General features: G+C 45.3%; 1 protein-coding gene across 2 annotated transcripts in view; it reads right to left on the bottom strand.

The window, feature by feature from the left end:
• SFXN3 (sideroflexin 3) overlaps positions 1 to 19,015 on the bottom strand; it is a 223,764-nt gene extending 204,749 nt beyond the window's left edge. Inside the window, exons 1-2 of one of the 2 annotated variants that reach the window (XM_069239539.1) lie at positions 18,862 to 18,966; positions 12,060 to 12,208 (exon numbers count right to left, since the gene is read on the bottom strand). The gene's annotated coding sequence lies outside the window, so the exon portion shown is untranslated. Of the gene's footprint in view, positions 1 to 12,059; positions 12,209 to 18,861 lie in introns of both variants that reach the window. The other variant, XM_069239538.1, reaches the window with a different exon arrangement.
• Between the last annotated feature and the right edge of the window lie 530 nt (positions 19,016 to 19,545).

The following is a 19,545-nucleotide window of genomic DNA, read 5'->3' as shown; positions in this document are numbered from 1 at the left end:
TGCTTAATTATAGATGTCGGGACACGGCACTGAGGCTGTCCAGAGAAAAGAGAGATCTTAAACATGAGGGTAACTCAGTGTCCTTATTCCCAGGCTTCACAGCTACTGTCGAAACGGCGCAAAAGGAATATTTACCAGTCAAGAAAAAGCTACAAAACTTGAAAATCCTGTACGCAATGCTCTACTCAGAAAGACTTAGAATTGTAAACCTAGGGCAAACAAAAATATTCAATCTCCCAAAATGGCGATGAACTATGTCAACCAGTTATACTCACACAGGCTGAATCGTCAGACTTCTGGCACAGATGAAGGATCAGAGGATTAAATACTGACTGGGAAAGAGATTATACTAGTTGATCATAACTGAGTCAACAACATACTACAACCCCTGCTGCTGAAATGACTGTAAATTGGAGAAAAGATATGCTTCCCAGCATCTCGATAGCTTGAGTGTGTTGTTGAGATCCACAGGCTGATTGTGTGACGGACTGGGACGGATGATGCATAGTGATGATCATCTATCTGACTGTAAAGTACATTAAGGAACAAAAGAAGGGAACCGCCTTCCCTTTCCGCAACATTTTGTGCATCACTGCAGTTATGGTGTCTCTAATGATATCCGGGCCAATCTAAGGCTCATGGCCAACCCGGTTAGTCGGGGTGATAGGGACAGCTTGCGGCTCCCCATATGAGGGCACCCCACATAAACAGAATTCCATACATGGCGCTATTATGAAAGCGCCATTGTTTGATTAAGATACAGGTTTACTGTGTTGTGTTAAATGGGATATTCTTTAGCATGATTGGGATGCTGAAGTGTGGGGTGGGGTCTTTGTACTGTTGGTCTGTAGTTGCAGCTCAACATTGTAGTATATATCACACTCATAAGCTGATTCATACACGCACAGCGTCCATGACACTCTATAGGATCCGGATGAATGACAAGCTCAAGTCACTCTATAAGAAAAACAATGATAATGTGGAATGTGTGGGCTTAAATAACCTGAGAAAGCTTTGCCAAGTGTTGGCGTACTTAGACCACCACAATATTCACATTGATTCCTCCAGGAGTCACACCTAACTAAGACAACAGAGGGAGCGGTGGGGCCGAGATGGGCTAGTGTTGAACTGGAATCCTCATATTCATCCTACTCCAGGGGAGAAATAATTTTTATCAAAAAGGGAATGCCATTACAGGTTACACACACGCTCGTAGACGATAAGGGTAGATACGCAATATCTACAGGGCACGTTGGGATCCACCTGGCTCACTATGGTCAATGTTTATGGCCATAATAACGATGGTCCTAATTTCTACATTATTATAGGCTTCAATGTCCCAGGCATGCATCTATATTATCTATGTGCTCAAGCCCAACACACACATCACTGGTTTCAGCCACAAGCATATTTACCCCTACCTGGCTGTGGAAGTGGATGATGCACACCTGATTCCATTGCGTAATATCCTGCCATACAGGAGGTGCGATATTGCACGCGCTGAAGTGAGCACAGTCCAGAACACGAATATGGCATGGCAAGTTTTAGGTGCTAAAGCTAACAAACTATTTCTTTATGAGCCTGCACGTCCACTGAATTTCTATCCAGATATTACAGTAACTCAGGAAGCAGGCAGCATGTCTCTTCTGTCCTCAACCACATAGGTATTGCAATGATGGGGGATCTCTACCCAGAGGGCAAATTCCTGGAGCCCTGAGACACAGCCTTCCTAGAAAATGTGACACCCTTGTTCACTTTTATAGATTAAAGCTAAGGTTGGCATTAAAGGCCCTGTACCCTTTATTCCCAGAGAAACTGCCAATGCTAAATACTCTACAGTCATTACTTACCAGTCATACGCGACGACACTTGATCACTATCTTGTATAACAGTGAAAAAACCAAAAATACAGCCCCAGCAGACAAAGCAATGGACAGATGGAACACTGTTTTAGATGTGCCCTTGACGCAGATAGGAGTATTGATGCTACCTGACTGGCTTCCTGACTCCCAATGGTAATCTTTGTATTATACATTTCAAATACCTGCATCAAATGTACTATACCCCAGTGAGGCTGTATAATTATGGATTACGAGAAGATACTAAATGTATGAGGTGCAGGAGCGACAATGCAGATTTTTTACATCTTGCATGGCTGGGTCCCCGAATTCATGCATTCTGGCAACAGGTGGTAAACCAGTTCTGTTTAATGACATCAGATAAACTGGTATGGACAATACAGATGTGTCTTTTGGGTCTAGTTAAAACACTACCATCAATGAATAGTAGATTAGTGGCGATAGCGCTGTTAATGGCAAACAAGAGAGTGACAATATGTTGGGAAAGTAGATTAACACCCACTTGTCGCCAATGACTGAGTGATCTAGCGTACTGCAAAGACAATTTGGAGAAATATGTGGAAGAACTTCCTCTGAGGTCCCACACCAGAGACATTTGAACACCCTTAACAAGGTACTTACTGGAGCGTGCATCTTAGTGCGGATAAGAAAGAGAATGTGATATACGAGATGTAGAACGTTGGTCATACTGAGCTTGAGCTGCTAAAGTTGTTATTGTTTACAGCATGTTATGTTTTTTTTATCATCACTTGTATACAGTGTATACAAAATGCCAATAAATACATTTAAAAAAATAATCTTGCAAACTTAAAGACATCACATTGCAATACTCCAGCCTCACTGACACAAAGACAATTTGACATCTGTGTTCTCGGATGGAAATTGAAATGATAAATCATTATTTACAGTGCACTCAAAAGAGAAATGAACTTCAAATAAAATCTACATATTGTTGACATACATAAGAGCAGATAGGCTGAACTACAAGCACTAGCAGCCCCGGGGTACTCCACAAAGTAGGGTTTTAGTGTCAGGTCAGAGAGAAAGCTTGTAAACCAACCTATAGTAGTATTCTATACAGGATTCAGCACACAATAATGTTATTATTAGATTCCCTATAGCAAGGATAATCATGTTATTGTTAGATCCATATAGCAAGGATGATCATCGACATTGAATTGTCTTATTTCAGTGTATCCAAATCCGAAACACTTGAGCGATAGGTCATGTTCAAAATAAGCAATTCTTTATTAATTAATCTTGATGGTTCTCACCGATATAGGAATAGCCAATGCGTGGAGAAGTGTGGCACAATGGTTAGAGCAGCAGACCCTGATGCAAAAATCTGGCCCGGGAACCAGGGTTCAATTCCTGCCTCGGCAGGGCTTGGGCTTAATTCCCTTGGACCAGATAATTCTCACCTTGGTGCCTAATCTAATTAATGGGTCCCAATCTGAAACTCTGGGCAATAGCTTGCTTAATCTCCACAAGGGCCCTGAGAGCTCTTGGATGCCTGGTTTCACCCTGGGGGTTTCCCAGGAGTGGGTGCCTCACAGGGAAAAGCCAGGAGGGGTTCCACAGCGGTATGCATACAGAGCCTTGAGACCCTAACAGGTGAGTAGTGTGCTATACAAGTGTGAAGTTTACAGTTTCGTCCTGCTGGACTTCATCAGGGCTTAAACACTACCATCTCCTAGGCACACCCATGATACGATGCTCCAACTGACTGTTAACATATACCGATGAGAACCATCAAGATTAATTAACAAAGAATTGCTTATTTTGAACATGGCCTATGGCTCGAGTGTTTCGGATTTGGATACACTGAAATAAGACAATTCAATGTCGATGATCGTCCTTGCTATTTGGATCTAACAATAACATGATTATCCTTGCTATATGGAATCTAATAATAACATTATTGTGTGCTGAATCCTGTATAGAATTCATATTGGGTTTCCGTCATAAGAAGGCGAAGGGGTGGGCCTTCTAGATTTGTGCACACTGACTTAGCTTGTAACATAATTTGAATGTAAATGTGCGGCCTGATTCGCCTCTACAACCTATAGTAGTATTCCTGGCATTGAAACCAGCCAGTCATCTTGCTGCAACTGGTGGTCAATGGTATAAAACATACTAATAAATCCAATGGGATTGAAGAGTGTCCAAGATGGCAGCAGGAGCAGTCGCATAGTTGCAAGCTCCGTCCTGGGTCTGTAAATGATCCTGGTAGAAAGCTTAGACATCCCGTCAACCTGCCCATGACAACAGACTGTGGAGACCACCTAACTCCAGCGAAGCAGCAGGAGGTTGTAGCCGGCTACAAGATCTCTCTGAAGCCTCCAATAGCCACAGCAGCGTATTACATACTACAGATGGTGGCAGCTGGAGCAGGTGTGATCCATCCCCATCTGAGGCCCTCCGCAGAGCAGAGTAGGTGCCTGGGGGTGCATAGTCACTCAACTGACGGTCCGGGTGGGCACTCAAGTGTATGAGGAGACAGGCACCACGGCGGAGGCTGAGGTGGGGCCTGCTCCAACAGCAAGGAAGGCGAGCAGGCCTTCCCCTCCCAACTTTCCCTTTAGATGTTAGAGACTATGTGGGGCACAGCAGGTGGCTGTGTACGCCACAACATTGACAGATGGTGCAGCTGGGCAGTAACACATGATGATTCTTGCTCCTTTAGGAGGTGTATTCCAGGGCTCCTAGGTTCGATGAACTCTCCCCAATGGGTGTTTTAGTAAGACTATCATTCCAAAAACCAAAATTTCGAGCGCCTGTTTAGCCCTCTGCACAACACTACAGAAAAACCACCCGGGGGGGACTGTAGCTCACCTCACGTGGGGAACGCTGCGAGACCTGGCAGCAGTTATCCCTCATCTGCCCCTGACAAAGTGGAGGTCAAGTCATCCACCTGGACCGAAAGGCGCGTAGTGGGGGCTACCCAGGTACTGACAGATAGTCACATTGGTGAGAGGGAGATGGCTGCCCCCCTGGCCTGAATGCGCTCTCCTGCTGAAACTGCTGGAACAGAAGGACAGTGGGGGGGTCCTGCTTTTTCTCCCCCTGTACTTCCCAATCCCCCTCCAGGATCGTAGAGAAAGGAGAACCTGAGTCAAAGGAGTCAAACGATGAGGGCACAGGACAGCTACGTGGGAGTGGCCATCAGAGGGGTAAGGAGTGCCCAAGACACAGGGTCTGGACACGCCCTGGACAATACTCAGGGGGCCACACTGGTAAAGCAAAAGGGGGCCAAAGCAGGTGTGAACCCTCTCTTGCCCTGCCTGTTCCTTAAATGGTCTGACTCAAAGCCTGTTAGTTGATCTATGTCTGCACCTCACCATCTTCCAGCCCCCGTCTGTCTCAGCCTGGCCCGAAGGAGGTCTCACTCTCTACTCTGTCTTCCAGCTATTACCAGGTTTCTTGAGCCGATTGAAAGAGGAACGCCTTGATCCCCACAAGAGGGTTTTTATGCAGGTTGTCTAACTTGGACTACAAAGCCTACCTCCAGCAGCAACACAAAACGGGGGGCAAAGCTGGCAGCCTCCTAGCATGGCTACTGAGAAAGGAATCCCCAGTAGTCTCATAGCAGCAATCCGCCTGTGTTAAGGGCAAGTAGTGTACTCCCAACTGGAGATAAATAAGGGGTTTGAGGACTACTACAGGGGGTTATACGCGAACAATATGAGAGAAACAAAGGAGGTGGCCTCAGCATGTCTAGAGAGGATGGGGACCCCAGCAGTTAACCCTCTCATAGACAGCATCTGATAGCCCTTTAACTCTGGAGGAGATGAAGGGAGCAACCGCACAGATTGCGCGTGGGAAGATACCGCACACAGACGATCTCTCCGTCGAGTTTTATGCCGCCTTTCGGACCAGCTGACCTCTAGGTTATTGAAGGTATATTGAGGCGGCGCTGTCTTGTGGGTCCCTCCTGAGCTCCATGAAAAAGGGAATGATTGTGGTACTAGCAAAACCTGGAGAGGACACCCTGAATGTGATGCAGTACTGCCCCCTGTCCCTCTTAAATCTAGACTGCGAGGTGTGTGTCAGGTATTAGCCAATCGACTGGTGGCGGCGGATGATGCATTAGTGCACCCGGAACAGAATGAATTTATACCAGAGTATAATACGTTCCTTAACCTGCGGCAACTGTTTCCATCATGGACTGGGGAAGTGCACGGAGACAACTGGCTGGGTCGCATCATTAGACTTTGAAAAGGAGTTTGACACACTGGGGGGGCATGTTTCATGGCGGTGATGAGGCGAATGGGCATTGGATTGCCCTTTCTCAAGTGGGTGACACTTCTGCGCACACTGTCTGTCACCCGGCAGCGCACCAGGGCAGAACCAAACTTGCTCCCAGAAGTTAAGTCGGAACTGGAGGACTTTGGGCGGGAATCCGCATTAACTGGGAAAAGTCCTGTTTATTTCCCTTGACTCCACTGACGAAAGACTACTGAGCATCTCTGACGCAAGCCGGCGTGCTATGGAAATTCGACACCATTAAATATTTGGGAGTTCAGGAGTACCACGGGGCGAACAACTTAACAGAGGGAAACTTGGGCAACGGGATAACTTTAATTTGCCGCTCGCTCCCTTTCTGGGCAGGCTTGCCACTGTTGCCGATGGGCAGGATGGCCATCCCTAAAATGTTGGTGCTGCCCAGGTTACTGTACTTCTTCGTGGTAATCGCGATGGTCTTTAGGGACCTACAAGGCTTGGAGAAGGCACAAACATGGGGGATGGTAAACACTGAATAGCCCTCAGTAAGCTCCACGCTCCCTTGGATGGAGGACTGGGAGCTCCCAATTTGGAGTTATTTTACCCAGCAGCCCACTTGCAGTGGATGGTGTGATGGTTGGCTCGAGCCCCACAGCTGGAATACACCAGAGTAGTGAGCGAACTGGGTGGTCGACGCCTCCTACATCAACTACTAGATGTTTTTCCACCTAGGAACTCCAACAGTGTATTGTTAGGGGTGGCTCTGTACACTTGGAAGTGGTATATATAAGGTGGAGCGAAGTCCACGCTCTATTCTCCCAGCCCCCTCCACCCCCGTGTGGGCGATGCCGGAATGTGCGACCCTACGCATTATATATTGAACTAGAGACTGGGGGAGGCAAGAATCAAGATGTGAGCAGACAAGTGGTTGCACCCCTTTGAAGAACTGATGATCAACTATGGGCTAGCCCGAAGCAGTTCCTGCTGTACTCGGCCCTCAGATGTGGGGCGCTGTTTTCGGGCCCCCACAGAGGCTCTATTGAAGGCGCTATGGGGATGTACAGAGCTGCTATTCGTTGATACAGTGGCCTGCAGCGACACTCTGCTGGGGGAACTGAAGTGCTGCAGGACTGGTGGATTTAGCTGTGCACAGGACGGGGCGCTCGAGGGTGGAAGCGGGAGGACCCGCTGAGCTGCTGGGATTCATAGTTAAGAGAAGTCAGACGTGGGTTCCGATGAACCCACCCCATGAATGCGCTCGTGACCCTCGGGGGCCAAAAGGGCACTTAAAACACCCGGCCACTGGATTGAACGCTGGTGGCAGGAAGGCACGGGAGCGGAGCATATGCCCACGTACTTCAATGGAGGCCACTCTTCTGTGAGTGGTCCTGATGGAAGACCAAGAAACCTGCAGGGTTCTGTGGGGGCGACAGAGGGCTTGGAACTAAACACGTACACACAGTTTCTAATTGTTTATTTTTACATAGTTTATGTTAAACAAGAATATGGTTATTGTTGTCGTTTTTCTCCATATTTCTCTTTTATGCCTACTAACTATTCTTAGTGCTTTGCTTACTGGGCTTCATTGTTTCCTCCTGCGGACAGTACTTATGCACTGGCATCGAGGCCTCAGCATGTTCTGCTATGTATCTTATTTGCTGAGCACGAGGAGCGCATGGTCGAATTCCCCACTCTCACCAGCGTTGTTGACGTATAAGGGACATGTGGATGTTGTATATGCAAAAATAATAATAAACGTCTTTACAAAAAAACACAAATCCAATGGGATGGCCACCATAGCGTTATTGTGATCAGCGTAAATCATCGAGCACTGCTGTAATAACGCTTTCTGTACTACAACCTCATCGGTATCCGGAATGAGTAGGACGAAGCAGAGCCTGGGACTTCACAAAAACAAACACCTGATTAAATATTGCTGCTCAGTAACTAAGCAAGAAAGGGCAATTGGGGCACTGGCATATAGTTTGCTATACTGTCTAGATCTAGGGAAGATTGTTTAATGAATGAAAGTGGACCTTTTTAAATAATTAATTTGGTACGTTGCCAGTACTTAAAAATGCACTTATGATGGACTGGACTACTGAACACCTGAACATAATATAGCTAAGAGGTTTTTATGCAGCCAGCAGGCACAATATTGGGTCAAGAAAGTCCTCCCCTTTTAGTTCAGATAATTGTTCAGATCTCTTTTGTTTCGTGTCCAAACTAAAGTCCAGTTGCAAACCATCACTGTAAAGACCGTTGTATGACAGGTGCTCACTAATTGCCTGGATTTTTTGTTTAACGAATTCCCTAAATTGATTGCCTTTACTTTCTGTGCAGTTGACTGTCAAACACCCTGGTAGTTCTTTAAATTCCTTAATAACTTGGAACAGTACCTTGGTAGAATTTGATGAATTTAAAATTCTGTTTGCATGATACATACTTTTGGCAGCTTTTATAGCTTTTATAAAAGGTTTTTTTTTTTTTTTTTTTGCAGTCTTATATAGCATGACCTCGGCTCAAGATCCTGGAGCGCTTTACATGAGCACTGATTATATTACGCTAGAATGCATTCATTCATTTATAAATGGATGGATGGATGGATAGATCCATCAATAGATATTTTTGTAGGAACAGGGAGATTAAGGGCCTCATTACGAGTTTGGCAGAAGGGATTACTCCATCACAAGCGTGACGGATATCCCATCCGCCGTATTACAAGTTCCATCGGATATAATCGAAGTTGAAACACGAGGACGGGATATCCATCATGTTTGTGATTTAGTAATCCCCTCTGCCAAACTCGTAATAAGGCCCTAAGTGATCTGCCGAGAATCACAGGATGTTGAGCAGCCGCTGAGACATAAACCTGGTTCCTCAGTTCCAAACTCTGTAGCTATCGCAGTTACACCATATCCTATCCCCTCTCTCACCCTGCTCTCCATTGAGAGCAAGCCACTTGTTTCTAGCATCTGTAGTGTAATCTGTGCACTTTACCTACTATAAGTGGCAAAGTTTGCTCTTTAGTTTGGCTACTTCTTCTTTCAACCTTTTATTTGACATACATGTAGGTTGATTTTGTACACTGTTTTTAACAGGGGCCAATATATCAACAGTCTCCTTCAATAGTTCATTCATTGTACTTCTCCAATAATTGTTCGGGTTCCTTAAAATACTGTTGGTACATTTAGTTCCTAAATCGTTGCAGCTGATTCAGATGTTTCTAGATTACAACAGTTTCTAACCAGCCAAGTTGAAACTGCTGCGTTTGTCTAGCAGTCCAGGCAATTACACTGCACCCAAAAGGGATGAGAAAAACATCAGTTCAAGGAAGAGACAACAACTGGCTGATGACGCATTATTCATTATTACAACACCAAATTAAGCATATGACCCAATCAGTTTGTTGGCACAGCTATAATAATTTCTAATTGGACAGTGTCAATAATTCAACTGGCTCACGTTGGTGGACATCAAAATGTACATTACTAACCACCGACTACACATGAGTCAGTGCAACCTCACATTTATTTTGAAGATGTGTGCCTTTGGGGGTTCACCAAGTACATTCAGCTAATAACTCCACATATGTCATTCTAGATGCTAAATAAATATAAGTTTGCTTGATAGATATAAGGTGTTAAGAGTCCCAAATGCTTTAGTCTGTCAACACAATTCTTATCACAAACGTGAGGCTCTGAAAATGAAACCCCATGTATGCGCACAGAAGATTTAAGATCACTGCATGTGCTATGCACATTGACCGTGCTTACATAGAGACAAACTCTCGGAGGGCATAGAGCATGTAGGGCCAACCACCAGTCAACTTGCATGTCCAAATACATACAGCTTCCATCCGAGAAAATGGGGCAGGGTTACCTCAGGAAACCAACGGCATACCAATTCTGTGCTCCTGCCTAGACTTGAGGTCCCTCCAAGCCCACAACTGAGAAATACCATCACTGACTAGAACCAACCTCTAACCTCAGCAATCCCTCATACTCGTTCCAAAACAGGTGTGAGAAAGTTCCTCCTTTGACATGGTAAGCCCCCCACTAATTGCCTGCTATTTGATGTGGTTTCAAACTTGTTAGTGCCCAGGACCCCTGTTAACTAGATTCCCTGGACCAGATCTCTTTCCCAAAACTGTTGTGATGTGTTGGCACAATTGGCAACACCATTAGCTGCCACTATAAGTCCCTAGTAAATGGTACACAGGGCATGGGGTACTAAGGGTAGGCCCCTGAGGGCAGTAGGACAGATAGTGCCACCCTCAGGGACCATGCATCCAAGGGCACCCAGCACTGCCATTGCAGGCCAAAGTCCTGGTGCAATCCTAAAATGAAAAACTGACATGGCACACGGCCTGTGTGACCTGTCCGCTACACCCTGCATGCAATATAGCTAAGTTAGCCCTCTGCCAGGCCATTCAGCCCTAAGGCAGGGTGCACTATACTGCACGTGTGGGCATAGATGCATGAGCAATATACCCCTACTGTGTCCTTGCCAAACCTGGGACAAAGTAAGTGAGCAGAGCAGCCATTTTAAAAGTATGTGCTGGACACTGGTCAGTACGAGTTTCACAGCTACATGATGGCCACTCTGAACCCTGGGTTGTTTGGTATAAAACTCAGGACAATAAATCCAAACTGGTACCAGTAGTGGATTAATTGCAAAATGTACCCAGGGGCCACCTTAGAGGTGACCCCTGCAAAACTAACTAACCCTGGCTTGGTTGGTGGCCGATCACAACCAGCCTGCCACCACCAGACAACATTCTGGAACTATAGGATGAGGGCCTTTGCTCTCTGGGTCCAGAACACAAAGCCCTTCCTGGGCAGATGTGCTACACCTCCTCCTCCAGGAATGTGCACAGCCCTGTCTGCGAGCTTCAAAGAGCCTGTCACCCTTGAAACTCAACATCCAGCCCCGATGCTAGCAGCAGCTGGCCGCCCCATTGTAAAACCCCACTTTTGGCAGGAGAAACAGTGGGAAATGCACAAAGGATATGAGGCGTGCCCACCCAAGCCTGCACCACCCCTAAGGTGTTGCATGCGAGGTGACCCCTCCATTTCATTTTCCTCCATCTTGAATGGTAGGGAAATAGCCAATCGGGGATAGGGAAGTGACCTCTGCCCACAGGAAGAGGTCACATAGTGGGTGTAGCCACCCCAAGGTAGATGACCCATTGGTCACTACCAGGAACTCCCCTTCACGCCCACATGATACAGTATTTAGCGGGCATCCCTAGACCTGCAGATCAGATTCCACAGACACAAGAAGGCCAGCAACAAAGAGACCCAAGGCTTGAGAACAGAAGTCCTGCTGAACAAATAAAAAGGTGCCAGACCCTGAGTGCTGCACCCAGGACTCCACAATTGCCGCAGAGGGGTTGACTGGACATCGGACGGACTCTAAGAAACCTGAGAGGAAATCCACCCTTCTGAAAATTGTCAAGGACCTCCCTCCAGAGGGAAGGCATCACTCCCTGCAAGCAAGACACAGAAACCAGTGATGTCTAGTTCACTGACTAGCCGCTGACCAAGAAACTGGACAGAGCAGCTGGACCAAAATCCACCCAACTGACCCAAAAGACAAACCCTGCAAGTGTGCCCCATTTGGTGACAGTGCGACCTCCAGTGGCTCAACTGTCCAATAGCTAGGGGTACTGGACCCCCAAAGTCAGACACCCAGAGGATAAGTCCACTTGGGACTCTCCAACGACCAGAAGCAAGCACCAATAGAGGGACTTCAGGATGCATAAAATCCACCCACAGAGTGGCCCTGCTGGCCTACAATGCACCCTCAAATTGACCTACCTACTGGTTCCAAGGGCACTTTTTTGCACAGCTCTTGGCCTACCTACCTGCTCTGCACCCGGCCTCCCTGGCCCCTGCACTGGAGAACCAGATGTCTCTATGCGTCCCCCACTCCTTGCAATCTCTACACTCCAAGGCAACCAACCGGACTCACCTTGAAATCCACCTGTGCAGTGCTTTTCCGAGTCGTCCCCCGCCGTGGTCCTTCAACAGCTCCAAAGACTGTCAGCAGCTGCTCCAGCCAGAACCGGGACCCGCCCAAACTTCTCCAGCTGCTCCACAGGCGATCCAGACAGCCTTGACCTAAAAACAGAAGGAGACATTGGTAAAACCATTGCCTGGTCTTATATGCATTTTTAAAGTTAAGTCCCATTGATTCCTATGGTGCATAATTACACACAGAAAAATACATTTTCTAAACTTTGAAAAATCATAACTTAAAAAGTACTTAACCGATTTTGATGATCTTGGTCTTAAAAAAATTATAAAAATCAGAAGTATTTTTGTAAAAATAAGTTTTGAGTTATACTTTTGAGTGTGTGTCCACATTTATTGATACTGTGAGTACAACAAGTGCTTAGCACTTTTCCAAGATTGGCCTAACTGCTCAACCAAGCTACCATAAACATTAGAACATTAGGTAGTCTAGTTTTTACTTCTGTAAACAAGGGTGGGGTTGCTTGGACACTCGGGATAGTGCACATCATTTTTGTACATTATATAGAGAGCCAGCCTTCTACAACAGGAAACACAACAGGAAGAGGTGAGGACTATGAACCATATGTTACTGGCCAGCTGAAGGTGGGTGCGGTTTTCTCTAGCATTCCTGTTTGTTTCCTGTTGCGGTCAGTGGGATTCGCCTCATGTCATAATGATGAGGACAAGAAACACGGAGATAATTATAAATGCATGCCTACTATGCTATGGTTAATTACCTAGCGGCTTTCGCCACTAGTTACAGTTAGGACCATGTTTCCATAGGAAAAGCATTTGACTTGTCTATATCTTTGGCACTGTTTGACGAATCTTCCCCCCCCCCCCAAAAAAAAAGTGGCCTGGTGATTCTTGGTGCTCATGGAACGTTTTGGGGTGATCTGTCAAGCAGGGGCCGAGAAAAAGGGGGCAAAAAAAACCTTTGCATTTCCCATGTTAATTTCCATAGGATCTGTCAATGAGTCTACAGTCTGAACCGCTGGACGGAATTACACCAAATTTGGCAGAAAGCTAGCTGTCAGTACGCAGATTGTGCTTTTTGTTAATTGGTGTAAATCGGTTCCGCAGTTTTTGAGAAATTTAGGGAAATTAAGCATTTTATATCTCTGAGTGCAGAGTATTCACGAACAAAGACAAGCTTGTGCAGGGAAATGCACAGTTCTGATTGGCTGACAACATTTCAAACCAGGAAATTTTGGCAGCCATGTTGGGACTCAGCTTGAGCCTACCCCCAGAAAAACAAAACTAAAAAAGAAAAAAAAAGAAAAGGGTAGAGACACCCTGACCTCTTAGCACTGGCGAGGGGGTCCCATAGAGACCCCCCCAGAGCAAAAAAGCATTTTTTAAATTATTTTTTAGCCACAAATATGCAATATTTGCAAATCCGCAGCAATTTAAAAAAATAAAAAATAAAACAAGCACAGGCTCCTGTGCTTATTTTTTGATAGGCTCCCTCGTGGGCCAGTTCCTGGGGGCATTAACATTTTCTGTGGAGGGCCTCCCACTCGCCCCACAGCCCTGGGGACCACCACCTCCCCAGGGCTTAAAATCGAATATATGCGGGAGGGCCTGCACCCCACTCTGCGTCCCGGGGTCCACCACCTCCCAGGGGCTTCTATTTAAATATATGCAGGGGGGCCACGCCCCCCGGGCCCTGGGGACCACCACCCCTTGGGGCTTCTATTTAAATATATGCAGGGGGCCCAGACACCCCCAGCGCCCTAGGGACCACCACCTCTCCAGGGCTTCAATTTTGATATTTGCGGGGGGCCTCAGCCCCTTCACCCCGGGGACCACCAACTGCCAGGGGCTTCTATTTAAATATATGCGGGCCCATGGACCCGGGAACCACCACCTCCCTGGGGCTTCTACTGAATTATATACAGGGGGCATGTAAAACATGTCCCTCTGTAAAAATCTGCAGCTTTCATCTCTGTCCCCTGCACGCGTACAGGAGACAGAGATGAAATGCTTCAGCAAGCAGGGAGCTGCTGGCAAAGCAGCTCCCTGCTTGCTGAAGCATTAGCACTGCAAGGGAAGCAATAAGGATCCGCCCGTGGTGCCAGATAGCACATCAGGGGCTTTTTAATTTTAAACAATTAATAATTAAATAAATCAGTAAGGCTGAGGGGAAGCCCTTGAGGGCTCCGTTGTGGTCCCAGATAGCCCATAAAGGTCTAAAAGAAAAAAAACATAGGTCAGTGTGAAGGTTGCAGACCTTCACACTGAGCACTGGGGGTTCCAGTCCAGCTGGACTTGTTTCCATTTTTTATTATTTTTTTATAAAAAACAAATTATTATATTTTTTAAGAATTACAAATATATTTTTTTAATTTAAATTTTAGACAAATATCTCATTCTAAGTATAGCAGGATCAAAGCCTAAAAAAACTCTCTCACTTTCTTTCTCTCTCTTTCTGTCTCTCTTTCAATCAATTCTCCCACTCACACACCTACTCAGACAATCACACACCCACTCACAAACCCACTCTGGTCCTCATGCACTCACTCACAGCCTCAGTCAGACCCTCACAAACCAATTCAGACTCACTCAGACAGTTAAGCACCCACTCACACACCCACTCACAGACTCACTGAAACCCTAAAGCACCCACTCACAGACCTGCGCACATACTGACGCACCCCCTAAAACACTGATCTATGCACTCTCACACCTAGATAGACACTCTGACAGCCACTCTTACCTCCAGATACAGGCTCTCACACCTATTCTCACACCCAGAGAGTTTGCAGCCAACTTCTGCCATGCATGCGCAAAGGACTGTACACAGCATTGGGTTGGGTGGTTATGGGGGGTGGTCTCAGGGACTGGCTGCACGCCAGCTCTTGCGGGCAACCCCTTCTGTGCATAGGAGAAGGTTGTGCACAGTGCAAGGTTGGGTGCTTATAGGGGGTTGGCCTCAGGGCCTGACTTTGGCCAACCACCGCTGCGCAAGGCCTCTGGCCGTGCGCGGCGGTGGTTGGATTCATGTATAGCAATAAAAATTACTATACGTAAAAAAAAAACATAGAAATTCACTGAAAAAAACAAAGGTACTAGGGACGTTTTAGATAGGTTCTGAATGTACTCGTTCAAAACCAAAGAAATTCAGCAGTTAACTAAAACTTGCGCCCTAAAATAAATATAACTTGCGCCATCGCCATGCACAGCTAATTACGCCACATATTATATCAATGATTACATATTCTATGCCATCTTTCAAATTGTCACTGCAACATTTGCAATAAAATTATTGATGAGACAACTGTGCATGGCGAGAGCGCGAGTTACAGTTACCTTAGGGCCCAAGTTTTATTTACTTGAAAGAACTCTATAACTGCTGAGTTTCTTTGGTTTTGTAAGAGTAAATTCAGAACCTAACTATAAAGTCTCTGTAACCTTTGTTTTTTTTAGTGAATAATGCCTATATATCACAAGAACACCATGTTGCCAGTCCTAGGCTTTCATTTATCAAAAGAAAAAAACAACAAAAAATGCAGTGATGGCTATAGTTCACTGTGCTGATTGGTAGCTATTTCAAAATTCACAACAGTGGTACTCTCACTCCCGAGGACCTATTGCCTTTGAACCTCCTTCAAATCCACAGTTACATATAACACTGAGAGACATACTCAATGGGTAATCTAAGGCACAACTTAATTAATAACATCCATGTGGATACTATTGTATTCAGAGTCCAAAAGCTAGTCCTTTCACATTCAGTCCATTGATTCAAGGAGACTGGTATATTATTCCAAATTTCAAGAATGCTTTGTTGCTGGCCGTTTCCTCGTGGGTACAGTGATTCAGTGCTAAATGAGAATAAATAAACTAATGAAATATGGAATAATTGAAACCAGTGAAGTGGATGCTTTTAGGAAGTGCACGAAGATATGGATCCTTGATGCAGCCTTGTTATAAGGACAAAAGGCGTTGCCTGGGCTGAGAAATTATTTTGGATATGCAAGAATAAAGTAGAACACACCATTTATCTGTTCCATTGAATCAATGGACTGAATGCAATAGCATCTACACAGAGGTAAAATGTCCGTCCACCATTAGGGCACACTCCTGAAGTAGAAAACATGGTCTTTTTAGGTTGCACCCTACCAGACAGCACAGCTATCTGGTTTGCTAAAGATATCTTAAGGTCTATCAGAAAGTTGACCTAGGAATGCATTCTGCACGTTGATTACCATTGGCTTTGTGGTTGTAGCTGCCATTTTCTGGCTTTCTATTTGCTGAATTTATTTGTTTTAGGTTCTTCAGGTTTAGATTGTCCCTTCTGTTGCTTGAACCATATTTACTGCATCCTTCCACAAATTCCCTTTCTATAAACAAGCCTTTAAATATTCTTATCTTGTCACATTTGCTGTGTATTCAAAAGCAGAGGTCAAATGCCATGCGCTTTGTTCACTTTTCTTTCTCTAACTTCAAAGCGAGAGGAAATATATGACAATCTTGCTGGATACTCGGGGCAGGAAATAGTTTTTTTCTATCACACAACAACATTTAAATGAAGTGCGTAAGTATTTTAGGATATATCAGAATAAAAGTGTATGTCTGTGCAAATGTAATCTTCATTTAAATTGAAAATGTGTTGTTTGCAATGGCAGTGAACTACCATACCATGCATACTCCACTCTATGGTACTCCACTCTACTCTGCACCACTTCACACTGCTCTAAACCACTCCACTTTATACCACTCTACGCCACTGCACTCTGCACCATTCCATTCTACGCCATTGCACTTTATGCCACTTCACGCTATGCCTCTCTACCCTCCCCAGTACCACTCTACTCTATACAAAGCACTCTTCGCCACTCTACTCTGCACAACTCCACTCTACGCCACTCTGAAGCATTGCACTCTACGCCACTACACTCTATGCCAATACTCTCTACGCCAATGCGTTTTACTCTATAAAACGCAACTCTCTGTCCCTGCACTCGACGCCAATCCACTCTATGTCACTCTCATCTAATATGCGCCACTGCACTCTACACCACTTTACTCTACACATTTAGACTCAATGCCACTCTACGCAACAGCACTCTACCCTGAACCACTCCACTCTATGTCACTTCACTATACAACACTCCACTCTTTTCAACTGCACTTTACACCACTCTACTCTTAACCAATGCATTCTGCACCAATACACTCCACACAGCTGCATTCTGTCACGCTCTCTACTCTGCATCTTTCTACTCTAAGCCACTGCTCTCTACCCCACTCTACACTAATCCACCCTAAACTACACCATACTACTCTGCGCCACTCAACCCTATAAACTACTACATTCCACTCCAATATGCAAGACTATAATCTGTACCACTCCACTCTACTATGCGCCACTCTATTCTCTGCCACCTCATTCTATGACACCGCACTGTATGCCACTGAATTCAATGCCACTGCGATCAATGCCACGGCACGCTACTATATTCTGCATCACTCTACACCAATGGACTCTACTCTATATCAAACCAGTATGTGCCATTCCATGCGATTCCACACTATGCCACTCCAAAACACGATACTCTCTGCCACTCCACTCTACAACACTCAACCCCACTCTTTACCATTCCACACTACGTCACTCCACGCAAACTCTTCTCTGCGCCTGCCCCACTAACTTTTAGCTATGCCCAACAGCAGCCACGCTGGTATACAACATGGCTAAAACACATTGGCAAAGCCAATAAGTCTTGCATAGGCGAGACCTACTGGCTTTGCCAGTGCTTGTTTGGGTATTAGTGTGACAAAATTTTGTGACCTTTTGTGATGGCGCTGTAAGGCAGCTACGGTGTGCATTACCACAGCACTAGATTCAGTTTCATTAAACCCATTGGACTATCAATAACTTGAAAGCCAATGATCAGGAGAGCAGGTGACGCCAACGCAGAGCTGCCGACTTTTGAACTGTGGAAGCATGCTTGGGTCTCGGTGTCAGCTTCACATCGTATGATTCTCGTAAAAAATGAACGCAACTGGTGCTGATATAGCGCTCCAATAGGTTTGAGTCGAGTTCGCACTACATTCAAAAGATGATCTGAAAATGAAAATGCAGGTATGGAAAAGTTGTGTCTCTTGATATGGAAATAAATGTAGGCGTGGGTAATATAGGGCAATATTGGGTAATTACAGGAATTTCTTGCTTCGCTCAAAATAATGTTAGACCTGACTGACACACTAAGAAAGAGCATGGTTTTGTTATGTATTGTGTAGTAATATAAAATGTATACAGCTGTATATGTGATAACGAATCTAAAAAGGCAGGTCTTTGTCAGACTACCACATTCAGTTAGCGCTGTTTCAATCACCAACACTAAATCCACAGCTGTGGGTAGAAAAACCAAAGAAGCCCCACAAGGCAAGGACCACGCAGGAAAAAAAAACGCCTATACATGGCTAAAGGTATCACATGGCATTCAGTCAGTCGGTTGCCGGGTCTGTCGAACGAAAAGAATGTCCTGGTGGCAATAAAAGATTGAAAAAGTATGGATTTACAGCACTGACAAACAACAGAAACATGTAATATAAATCTCCATTTTGCATGTGAAACTAGGCGCGGTTCACAAATTATGAGGCTATTCAAACTGCTCTGGTAAAATTAAGTTGATATCGCAAATTGTGTTATGCCTAAATCCTTCACATTTAGGAAGCTAAAATAGGTGCATAAAGAATAGCTCAAAGCATGTTGAGTACAGTAAGATCAGAAAGAGAAACACGCTTACATGAACTCTCCGTGGTCAGGGATAACCTACGGCTGTCACGGTGCTGCATTCGCTGAAAGCAATGACCCTCTCAATGACATCACTAGTTGTGCGGTGCATGCTGCTGAGCACATCCTAACATGTTACCCGGCCGCCTGACAGCCAGCCAGTAAACAGAAGAGTTTAGCTTTCAGATGCCAAACCAAATGATCCGATTGGATGCGTGTGCGTGAAAGCAAAACAACCAACGGAGGAATGTCGGTTGCCTGGACTGGGTGTGTACGTGAGGACTCTGTTGCGATTGGCTGAGATTTTTACCGGAGAGAGGAACCTGCTTCCTCAGTTTGATTCATTCCAGATTGGACAGTTTCTTTTGGTGAAATGAAAGCAAGCTCTCATTCTTTATGTTTTCTCTTTCTTTAGTCCTATTCACAGCGTGGCAGTCTTTTATTAACATAAAAAGTGATTGCAAAATGCGCATGTCAGCTCATATTATTCAGGAGGAAGACAGCTATATTTTCCGGATAACGCTCACAGTTTTTAACTTCTGCATTGACCTCCTACAGTGTACGGTTGATGTTTATTCGTGAATGGTTTGAAGTAGACCTTCCTTCTCTTGTTGTAGATTTAAAAAACATGTTCGTGAGGATGGATTTTCTGTGACCCTCTTCTGGGTCCAGCAGTTCATGCCCGAAGAAGAGCCTC

Source organism: Pleurodeles waltl, chromosome 6 (genome assembly GCF_031143425.1).
Source record: "Pleurodeles waltl isolate 20211129_DDA chromosome 6, aPleWal1.hap1.20221129, whole genome shotgun sequence".
NCBI lineage: Eukaryota > Metazoa > Chordata > Amphibia > Caudata > Salamandridae > Pleurodeles > Pleurodeles waltl.
The sequence above is the reverse complement of the archived record's forward strand: the minus strand, read 5'-3'. Positions and strand labels throughout refer to the sequence as shown.